Source organism: Oncorhynchus nerka, linkage group LG24, assembly GCF_034236695.1.
Source record: "Oncorhynchus nerka isolate Pitt River linkage group LG24, Oner_Uvic_2.0, whole genome shotgun sequence".
Lineage (NCBI taxonomy): Eukaryota > Metazoa > Chordata > Actinopteri > Salmoniformes > Salmonidae > Oncorhynchus > Oncorhynchus nerka.
In genome coordinates this window covers 18,133,343-18,146,017 of record NC_088419.1, presented here as the reverse complement: position 1 = coordinate 18,146,017, position 12,675 = coordinate 18,133,343, and positions in this window count along the sequence as shown.

Genomic DNA, 12,675 nt, shown 5'->3' with positions numbered 1-12,675 from the left:
GGTATTTCTGTTTTTTTATTTTTAATACATTTGAAAATACTTCTAAAAACCAGTTTTCTCTTTGTCATTAAGTGGTATTGTGTGTAGATTGTAGAGATGTTTTTCTTTTTACATCAATTTTAGAATAAGGTTGTATGTAACGTAACAAAATGTGGAAAAGGTCAAGGGGCCTGATTACTTTCCGAAGGTACTGTATATAGCCTCATTATTGTTACTTTATTGTGTTACTTTCTTTTTACTTTTATTTAGTGAATCTTTTCTTATATTTTCATAACTGCATTGTTGGTTAAGGGCTTGTGAGTAAGAATTTCACAGTAACCTGTTGTATTCGGCACGTGACAAATAAAATTTGATTTGAAGCAAAGGGAGTTAGTATATTCTTCCAGCTCTCCATAAGTGGCAGCTGAATATCGATCCCATTAATGAAACAAAAGGCTTCTGATGCAAGGCAGCGCCCATGATTGAATCTAGCGAGAACCCTTATGAATGTTTCCCACCTGTAATGCGAGAGTAATCTCCATTCGAGGGCACACGGCACACAACTGACTCTGAATATGAGAAATAAAGCAGGGAAGGGATGATCGTTAATATTTAATTGCTCAAGAGACCTGCATGAAACTTTTATCACTTCCGCAAAGTGTCATTTGCATCTCTGTGGTAGGAGCTCAGAGGACAGCGATGGAGTCAACAGGGTCATCCAGCCAGCCAGCAAGCCAGCCATAGTCAGCCAGCCAGCCAGTCATAGTCAGCCAGCCAGCCAGCCATAGTCAGCCAGCCAGCCATAGTCAGCCAGTCAGCCAGCCAGCCAGCCATAGCCAGCCAGCCAGCCATAGTCAGCCAGCCAGCCAGCCATAGTCAGCCAGCCAGCCATAGTCAGCCAGCCAGCCAGCCATAGTCAGCCAGGCAGCCAGCCATAGTCAGCCAGCCAGCCATAGTCAGCCATCCAGCCAGCCATAGTCAGCCAGCCAGCCAGCCATAGTCAGCCAGCCAGCCAGCCATAGTCAGCCAGCCAGCCAGCCATAGTCAGCTAGCTATCCATCCAGCCATCCCATCAGCCATCCAGCCATCCAATCAGCCAGCCATCCAGTCATCCATTCAGCCATCCAGTCAGCCAGGGAGTGGAGCTACGAGAGGCAGACCCAGGAGCCAGGGACAATGACAACTACCCTCCGCCCTCTATGTGTGCAGACAGGCAGGAACGACTGATAGAGGCATGGCCCGTGGGGTGTTCGTTGGGAGATGGCTGGGAGGGAGGGGTGGAAGGGAGGCATGCATTTGGGTTGTGGGGATGGATTGGTGACAAAAATAAATGCCATGGAAGAGAGGAGACAAGGGGGAGGATACAATGGGACTTGACTGGGGTGGGCTTGAGAGGGATGGAGTGGTGGAGCAGAGGAGAAGGTGGAGAGAGGCAGAGGAGAAGAGAGAAGGGAGAAAAGGGGGGAGGGTCTGGCTGTGTGTGCGGCAGAGAGACAGTTGGGGTGATTGCTGTGTCACCACTGTGTCTTCTGTGCCAGACTAGCCTCAGAGCAATACAAAATATACTTTTCTGAGCACCTCCAAGACGTATGATACTACTAATGGTCTAGTTACTTGAGACAGAAATGAAAGTAGGGAGGTTGGCTGGGGAGGATGGGTGCGCGTAATCCATGACAGTCTAGCAATCCAAATCAAATGTTATTTGTCAAATGCTCCGAATACAACTGGTGTAGACCTTACCGTGAAATGCATATTTACAAGCCCTTCACCAACAATGCAGTTTTAAGAAAAAAGAGTTAAGAAAATATTTACTAAATAAACTAAAGTAAAAAACACAATCAACAATAACAAGGCCATGTAAAGCGGGTACAGGTACCGAGTCAATGTGTGGGGGTACAGGTTAGTCGAGGTAATTCGTACATGTAGGTAGGGGTAAAGAGACTGTGCATAGGTTGCAAGTTCGAGTCGAGTCAGGGACAACTGTAGCATTTTAGCTAACCCTAACCCTTATTCTAAACTTAACCCAATTCACCTAACATGCTACTTAAATTCATCTATCCTTTGCCATTTTAGTTCTATTTGTGGGAAGCCTCAAAACTGAGATCACATGAAAAGATAATGAATGTTTTATAGAGAATGAGTGTGTTCTGTAGAGAATGAGTGTGTTCTGTAGAGAATGAGTGTGTTCTGTAGAGAATGTGTGTTATGTAGAGAACGAGTGTTATGTAGAGAACGAGTGTGTTATGTAGAGAACGAGTGTGTTATGTAGAGAACGAGTGTGTTCTGTAGAGAACGAGTGTGTTCTGTAGAGAACGAGTGTGTTATAATCAGTTTGTTCTATAGAGAACGAGTGTGTTATGTAGAGAACGAGTGTGTTCTGTAGAGAACGAGTGTGTTATAATCAGTTTGTTCTATAGAGAACGAGTGTGTTATGTAGAGAACGAGTGTGTTCTGTAGAGAACGAGTGTGTTATAATCAGTTTGTTCTATAGAGAATGAGTGTGTTCTGTAGAGAATGAGTGTGTTCTATAAACACTGACAGGGAAGTAAGAGCAACCATCCCTGAAACTAGTACGGTAAAACCCTAGCTACCATATTAAGTGTAAACAATCTCATCGGCTGTAATTGCATGTGTGTTTGAGTGCGTGCATGTGTGTGTTCCAGCCAGGATGGATTCCAGACTGTGTCCATTAAAAAACATTCAGGTTTCAAGCACTAGGGAGTAAGTTTAGATAGCAGCATGCACACCAGACAAGCGTTCCAGGACATTCTAACTATCCTCTTTGCCCCCAATGAATTACAAACATCAACTGTGGATAGTGGTGGGTTTTTTCAAACGTATGTGTAGTCTACACCTAATAAAAACTGTCTGGACTAGTCCTATACTGTATGGTCAGAATGCTGGTCAGACTCTTCCTCTAGACTGTTAAGAATAACAGTAACTATGGTACACTTCTAGTGTCGTTTTATTTCTGTCTTACACTGAAGCTGCAGCTCTGAAGTATATTTTAATAGCCATCATTGCCATTGAGAACTGAAAGCTTTATATCTATACATGAGGAATGTTACTTGTCTTCACTCACTGGCAGTGGGAAAAATGTGCTTTCTGCATTGGCAGAGCACTTAGCTATTTCTCAGTTATGATCAACCAATGTGAAGAAAGCCTAAACAAGTTTTTTCCTTCAGCAGCAGTTTTGTCACAGGTAAGGGCACTTGGCATGAAATGGACAAAAACTGACAAAATGGATAAAAATGGATGAGAACTTATTGGCATTGGGGGGAACCATATACACAATCGCAAATACCACTCAAATGGACAGCAGTTCAACAAAACCATATTGCAACCGGAACATTGCAAATGCCAAGTGTCATAAACCAAAAATCCCATAGGGAGTAAACGCGCTCCACCATACATTTTCATATGGGAAAGTCAGGTCCCAGGAGGGAAATTTTCAAAATCTATTTTTTTTTGTCAATTATACATGTGTAGTAATCGTATGGACATACATTTGTCTTATTTTATTGAGTTTGTGCATTAAGCCTATGTTTTGTTCATTTGCCATATATGATCATAGGAAGTAGGTTTCGGAACCAAAAAGTCAGTGGACCATGTCCAAATGGCATAAGACATGTCCAATGGCATATAAGTATTGAAAGTACCAAATCAGGATGTTATGTCCATTTGCCATATTTGATCATAGGAAGTCTGCTTCCGAACCCAAAATTCAGTGAACCTTCAAATGGCATAAGAAATGTCCAAATGGCATATATACTGACCAAATGGCATATATGAATATGTCAAGCCCTAAATCAACCTAGACGGTCTATTTGATCATAGGAAGTCATAGGAAGTAACAATTTCTCATTGATGTTGATTCAGCATGTCCATTTCGTAATGGGAAGTTCTTATGGATATACGTTGGCAATGGACACTGTCAACTTGCAGAAGAGCATTTTCACACTGACAATATAGCATATGTGTAATGGACCAATCACTCATTGGTGTTGATTTCAGCCTGTCTATTTGGTGATGTTAAGTCCCTCATTAAATACATTGGAAATTGACAAATGTAAACTGTCAATTTGCAATGTCTTACAATGGGCATTTACAGTTGAAGTCAGAAGTTTACAAACACTTCAGTTGGAGTCATTAATACTCGTTTTTCAACCAGTCCACACATTTCTTGTTAACAAACTATAGTTTTGGCAAGTTGGTTAGGACATCTACTTTGTGCATGACACAAGTCATTTTTCCAACAATTGTTTAAGGACAGATTATTTCACTTCTAATTCACTGTATCACAATTCCAGTGGGTCAGACGTTTACATACACTAAGTTGACTGTGCCTTTAAACAGCTTGGAAAATTCCAAAAAATGATGTCATGGCTTTAGAAGCTTCTGATAGGCTAATTGATAACATTTGAGTCACTTGAAGGTGTACTTGTGGATGTATTTCAAGGCCTACCTTCAAACTCAGTGCCTCTTTGCTAGACATGGGGAAAATCAAAAGAAATCAGCCAAGACCTCTGAATTTGTTTATTAGAAGTCTGGTTCATCCTTGGGAGAAATTTCCAAACGCCTGAAGGTACCACGTTCATCTGTACAAACAATAGTACGCAAATATAAACACCATGGGACCAGGCAGCAGTCATACCGCTCAGGAAGGAGACATGTTCTGTCTCCTAGAGATGAATGTACTTTGGTGCGAAAACTGCAAATCAATCCCAGAACAACAGTAAAGGATCTTGTGAAAATGCTGGAGGTCTACAATTTATTGTAATGTCTTACAATGAGCATTTACCATAACAAATTGGACATGTTCAGAAATGCCCAGTTGACTGGCTCGTTGATCTCGGGATGTCCGAGCAGTGATAGTGGTTCCTCTCCATCGCTTGTTGGTGTTGATTTCAGCCTGTCAATTTGGTGATGATAAATCCCTAATTAAAAACATTGGAAATGTACACTGTACAATGCCAATATATTATACAACCATCAAGTCAGCCATCATTCAATAAGATATCATACTGACACCAAATTCACTTTGTCTAACTCTTTTAGAAGCCAACTATCACTTATTTCAGAGCCGGCCCATAATTCATAGCGCCTTCTGTTAAAACCATAAAAAACATAGTTACATTCGAGCTGCGGGTCCAGTTCTGACATTATGTGTAGGCCTAGCTTAGGCGACACCAAATCCTGAGTTTTGGGTCAATAGGTAATTCGGAGCTCGAACAGCGACCTTAATTACTGCTGAAAATGATCATATTTCAGGGGTTGCTACGGGGTCCCTGGACGAGCTATTAGCTAGAAACGTGAAGGGTCAGTCTCTATGGGCCGAGTCGGTTTCAATGCACCTAGTCTTGTGATTATGGGACTTTTCTAAATGTCGTTATTTTCGCGACGTTAAAATGAATTGAAGGTTTTGCAAATGGACAAGGCTGTTTTTCGGCCTGAGAACCTTCAAGAGCCATAAAGCTCACCGTGCTCTACCAACTTAAGTTTATAAAGTTTCAGAGCTCTAGGTCTGACGGTTCTGTGATGGTGCGAACGCCGGTAACTATTGCAGGCTCTGTGTGTCTGTAAGCCCTACACTGTGTCACTCCACATTGACTGTGTGTGTGTGTGTGTGTGTGTGTGTGTGTGTGCGTGCGTGCGTGCGTGCGTGCGTGCGTGCGTGCGTGTGTGCGTGCGTGCACCTTAACGGATTCTCCTCAACATGCCGCACCTGGATAACCTTTTTGGAATAAACAAAAACACATTTGTTTTAACCATCATCAAATGGACGTTGTATGATTTCTAGTAAATTACGATAGATACATGACTGTTTCTATTTTTCCTTACACCGTACGTTTATGTACTTTGACGTGAAGCAGCGAAATTAGCGCTGTATTACAATTTTCAACCTTTAATCTCAGAAAATGGGCATTAACTTCTTGCGTCGAGCCATCCCGGATCCGGTATCGTGACTACAGCCTCAAGCTCATTACCATAACGCAACGTTAACTATTCATGAAAATCGCAAATGAAATTGAATTAATCTATTTGCTCTCAAGCTTAGCCTTTTGTTAACAACACTGTCATCTCAGATTTTCAAAATATGCTTCTCAACCATTGCAAAACAAGCATTTGTGTAACAGTATTGATAGCTAACGTAGCATTTAGCGTAGCATTTAGCGTTAGCATTCAGCAGGCAACATTTACACAAAAAAACAGAAAAGCATTCAAATAAAATCATTTACCTTTGAAGAACTTCAGATGTTTTCAATGAGGAGACTCTCAGATAGCAAATGTTCAGTTTTTCCTGAAAGATTATTTGTTTAGGACAAATCGCTCCGTTTTCTGCATCACGTTTAGCTACGAAAAAAACCTGTATCCAGGATTGTGTAAATCTATCCGCAAGCTCATTAGCATAACACAACGTTAACTATTCATGAAAATCACAAATGAAATGAAATTAATCTATTTGCTCTCAAGCTTAGCCTTTTGTTAACAACACTGTCATCTCAGATTTTCAAAATATGCTTCTCAACCATTGCAAAACAAGCATTTGTGTAACAGTATTGATGGCTAACGTACCATTTAGCGTTAGCATTCAGCATGCAACATTTTCCACAAAAAACATAAAAGCATTCAAATAAAATCATTTACCTTTGAAGAACTTCAGATGTTTTCAATGAGGAGACTCTGTTAAATAGCAAATGTTCCGTTTTTACAAAAAATATTATTTGTGTCCGACTAATCGCTCCGTTTTGTTCATCACGTTTGGGTAAGGAAAAAATAATAATAATAAGTCATTAAAACGCAAACTTTTTTCCAAATTAACTCCATAATATCGACAGAAACATGGCAAACCGATGTTTAGAATCAATCCTCAAGGTGTTTTTCACATATCTATCGACGATAACTGCCACGATGGATTTTTACTTTCTCTTCTAAAGAAATGGAACGCGCATGGACCTACAGATTACGCACACAGGACACCGGGCGGGACACCAGGTAAATGTAGTCTCTTGTGGTCAATCTTCCAATGATATGCCTACAAACACGTCACAATGCTGCAGACACCTCGGGGAATAGACAGAAAGCGCGGGCTCATTCCTAGCGCATTCACAGCCATATAAGGAGACATTGGAACACAGCGCCTTCAGAATCTGGGGCATTTCCTGTATGAAACTTCATCTTGGTTTCGCCTGTTGCATTAGTTCTGGGGCACTCACAGATAATATCTTTGCAGTTTTGGAGACGTCAGAGTTGTGTCTTTCCAAGGTTGTCAATTCCATGCATAGTCGAGCATCTTTTCGTGACAAAATATTGTGCTTAAAACGGGCACGTCTTTTTATCCAATAATGACACAGCGCCTCCATAGGTTCAAGCGGTTAACTCAAAGAGCGTTGAGGCCTCGACGCCATCTTGTTTCTGGGCTTAAGGTACATTTGGCCAAACCTGTGCTCACCGAGTTTCGTCTTTGATGTCTTTTCCCGTTTACAAGAAACGGCCATGTCCATTTGCAGTAAGCAGCCAGTCGCCATCTGGCGGAATTTTCCGGTACAGCAGAAAAATGTCAAAGTCAAACATATAACGTGGAAACCAAATGCCCGAGAGACTTTATTTGATGACTTCCCGGAAGACCAGGAACTGGGGGACGACCAGAGGCCGTCTGCCAATTTGAATAACAACCATGGACGTCTAATAAGGGACCTTACATTTGCAATATGGAGATCCTCATTGATCATACGGGAAATGAAACTCGCGTTCCTTATGTATGGCATGCATCCATGCCCCGTGGGCTCACAACAAGCTCTTTTACTTAAAAAAAACGCTTTTATTGAACCTTTATTTAACTAGGCAAGCCAGTTAAGAACACATTTTTATTTACAATGACGGCCTAACCTGACCAAACCCTAACCCGCTGGGCCAATTGTGCACCGCCTTATGCGACTCCAATCACAGTCAGTTGTAATACAGCCTGGAATCGAACCAGGGTCTGTAGTGACATCTCTAGCACTGAGATGCAGTGCGTTAGACCGCTGCGGCACTTGGCAAGGTTATTGCCTGAGAAGAACAGCTGTACAACTATTCTACGTGTTTGTCTTTAGTAATTGGCTTCGAGGGTAGAGACAGCCCATTATCGCCTGGGACCTGCTCTCAACTGTGACAGAACCAATGGGAAGAGAGGGTGCTTGGGTGTGTGTGTGTCTTCCTCTCTGTGTTTATCCACATTTAGCTTGTTATCACAGAATCACACCCAGACGTTTACGATGCTGTTTCCCCTTGATGCTGTCACTCTACTCTGGCTCCATACCAAATGGCACTCTATTCCCTACATAGCACACTATTGTTAAGCAGAGCCCTTTGGGATTCCCTATGGGTCCTGGTCAAAAGTGGTGCACTATATAGGAATAGAGTGCCATTTAGGTCAGTCCCAGTCTTTCGCCCTCTACTACTTCCAACACACTGGTCCAGGCAAGCAGTGTGTGAACAAATCAAATTCCCACAGGCAGGGGGTAGGGAGTGGAAGGAGTAGGTGGTGGAGGGGGTCGGGGATGAGGGTAGAGGGGTCTTAGGGGGTGCAGGGGTAGGAGGTGGAGGGGTGGTAGAAGGTGGAGGGAGGTAGGGGGTAGGGTGTAGATGATGGAAGGGTCATTGGACATGTTTTGCAGTTAAAGCTGTAACCCACCTCCTGCAGCCCCCGGAGCTTTAATTACCAAGAGCAGCCTAGTGTGGAGCTGACACCCACCCACGCAACCAGATCCCTCTGTGTCCTACCAAGACCTCCACAGGGAGGGCAGAGGGGACAAACAGTCACTCACACTGGGAGACACACACACTCACATCGACACACACACACTCACTTCGACACAACACACACATACAATAGCTCTGCCTTTAATCTGACAGTGGGGTAATGACCCACAGACGCTAACAAACACAAAAACAATTGAGATTATACCCAATCTGTAGAATAGTCACATTATTTGACTGCCTGCCTGAATGTACTGCAGGTTACCTGGTCCGTTGTGTTGTCTGAATGGGTGATTGTTTGAAGAGCTTCAGGGTTAAGATGATAGAGGTGCTGTTGGCTGAATGAATGAATCACCCTTGGAAACCTCCAACAACCTCCAAACCTCAAAGTGTTGCTCACAGCAGAGCGGACAATAATTACATTTGAGTCATTTAGCTGATGCTCTTATCCAGAGCAATTTACAGGCGCAATTGTTGTTAAGTGCCTTGCTCAAGGGCACATCAACAGATTTTTCACCTCGTCAGCTCGGCGTTTGAACCTGCAACATTTTGGTTACTGGCCCAAAGATCTTAAACACTAGGCTACCTGCCGCCCAACACACACATGCAAGCACACCCACATTCATGCACGCACAACCACATTCATGCACACACAATCACATTCATGCACGCACAACCGCATTCATGCACGCACAACCGCATTCATGCACGCACAACCACATTCATGCACGCACAACCGCATTCATGCACGCACAACCGCATTCATGCACGCACAACCGCATTCATGCACGCACACCCGCATTCATGCACGCACACCCGCATTCATGCACGCACACCCGCATTCATGCAAGCATGCAGGCACATACTGTATGTACACACACACACACAGACCAGTGCTCGTACCACCCAGACACTGAACTGCATGACATATTTTCTCTCCCAAAGGCATCACAGTGGTCCAAAAAACATAACCACAACAGATCATTCCAAGTGGCTGCTTGATATTAATATTTAATAGACCACCACAGGATAAAAGAGAACCTATAAAAACAATAACAGCCCTTACCTATGTCACTGATAGATGTCTGTGGTGTGTTCCAAGATTCACTGACCACCAGAATATCCCATAGGGCTCTGGTCAGAAGTAGTGCACTATATAGGGAATAGGGTGCTAATTGGGACACAGCCCAGGAATCCCACGAGTCCCTTTTTATTATCACATAGACCAGAGGAAGGAGACAGTGGGCATCTCACTCCCCCATCCACCCCAATGCATTATTCATCCACATGGCTCATTGTCACTAAAGGTACTATATTGTTCCATCTACCCAGTCTGTGCTGCTGAAATATGGAATAAATCCTGTCCACACTGTGTAAGGAAGAGAGATAGACATAATATGACATTTGAAATGTCTTTATTATTTCGCAACTTTTGTGAGTGTAATGTTTACTGTACATTTTTTATTGTTTCACTTGTATTCATTATCTTTCACTTGCTTTGGCAATGTAAGCATATGTTTTCCATGCCAATAAAGCCCCTTAAATTGAGAGAAATAGAGAAGGAGAGAGGTCTGAATGTTGAAATGGGCGTTAACGAACTCGGTGGAGATAGCATCTCTGAGATTCAGCGAATGACCATCTCACACAGAGACAGAGTGGGAGGGCAGACTGAGCAGGGGGAGGGGTCTGTATGTGTCTGGGAACACCATTTGTGCCTACTACTGTGGCTCTGTGGAATTTCATCATATGCTTTTCATTTAACCTTTATTTACAGTAACTAGGCAAGTCAGTTAAGAACAAATGATTATTTACAATGACAGCCAACACCGGCCAAACCTGGACGACGTTGGGCCAATTGTGCGCCGCCCTATGGGACTCCAAATTACGTCCGGTTGTGATACAGTCTGGATATGTAGATTCACTGAAGTCTGCATTTAGGGAACAAAGTGTTGCAGACTTATTTAAGTTGATTAATTCCCCATTAGAGAGAGCAAGAGAGAAATAGAGAGCAAAACTTGGGAGATTCCCCCCAGCACTCCAAATGTAGAAAATTGCCAACAAAATCTAGACTCACCGAACACACTGTGATCCAGAATATTATTATCACAAGGCGTTCTTATGCAACCCAACCCAGAGATCGACCCTTTCGAGCGACTGGCCCAAAAGCACCAGCTAAATTCAACGATTTGATCACAAATAACAAAATTCTAACAAATAGAAATCTCTAACCAAAATGAGTACAGTAATTATTGGTGAAATGTAATCTAATCACAAACTTCAATGTTACCAAATTTTAAAAAGAGATATCAAATAAGCACAACACCTTGTCAGATTCAAAGAATTCAAGCAAAGGAAAACTTTAACAATGTACAGACTCAGTGACCAGAGCCTGGCCATATAGACTCTATAGAAAAACATGGAAGGTCAGAGAAGAAAGATTATGTAAACACTGTGGATTGGGTGAAAAAGAAACTGAACAGCACTTCCTACTACACTGCTCAAAATATGACTCAGAGGTGTCTCCTAAAATGTAAAAAAAAAAAAAGTTACATTTAGGAGAAAACAGAGTCCATAGATCTTGCTGCAGATTATGTCCTGGCCTGTCATAATATAAGAGAAACTGCCTCCAGGCATGTCACACAGCCCTTGTACATATCATAGCATTGCCTTTACTAGTAGCCTAACATTCATGTGGAATATTTTAATTTAATTTAAATTACACCTCATTCTTACAAAAGCTAATAGCTACTTTACAGTAATGAGCCAGCGCATAAACAAATGACTCAATGTACCATGCTTTGGTACCATTATACTTGCATATTATTAAACCACTGCATTTCCCTTTGTAGTCATAACTGATGCAAAGTACGTTTTTTTTCTCACAGCCAAACTTTGCTGTTTACCACTACATTACAGAGAGAGATAGAGAGAGCGAGAGACATAGATAGATAGAGAGAGATAAGTCAAATGTCTACTGTTTGCTGATGATCTGGTGCTTCTGTCACCAACCAAGGAGGGCCTACAGCAGCACCTAGATCTTCTGCACAGATTCTGCCAGACCTGGGCCCTGACAGTAAATCTCAGTAAGACCAAAATAATGGTGTTCCAAAAAAGGTCCAGTCGCCAGGACCACAAATACAAATTCAATCTAGACACCATTGCCCTAGAGCACACAAACTATACATACCTTGTCCTAAACATCAGCGCCACAGGTAACTTCCACAAAGCTGTGAAAGATCTGAGAGACAAGGCAAGAAGGGCATTCTATGCCATCAGCCCATTGCCCTTTATTTGGGACAAACCCCAAATTGAGACTCTGCATGCAGAATTCTGCAAAAATATCCTCCGTGTACAACGTAGAACACCAAATAATGCATGCAGAGCAGAATTAGGCCGATACCCACTAATGATCAAAATCCAGAAAAGAGCCATTCAATTCTACAACACACCCCACAGAGCCCCAGGACAGCAGCACAATTAGACCCAATCAAATCATGAGAAAACCAAAAGATAATTACTTGACACATTGGAAAGAATTTTTTAAAAAACAGAGCAAACTAGAATGCTATTTGGCCCTAAACAGAGAGTACACCGTGGCAGAATACCTGACCACCGTGACTGACCCAAACTTAAGGAAAGCTTTGACTATGTACAGGCTCAGGGAGCATAGCCTTGCTATTGAGAAAGGACGCTGTAGGCAGACATGGCTCTCAAGAGAAGACAGGCTACGTGCACACTGCCCACAAAATGAGGTGGAAACTGAGCTGCATTTCCTAACCTCCTGTCCAATGTATGACCACATTAGAGACACATATTTCCCTCATATTACACAGATCCACAAAGAATTTGAAAACAAACCCAATTTTGATAAACTCCCATCTCTACTGGGTGAAATTCCACAGTGTGCCATCACAGCAGCAAGATTTGTGACCTGTTGCCACAAGAAAAGGGCAA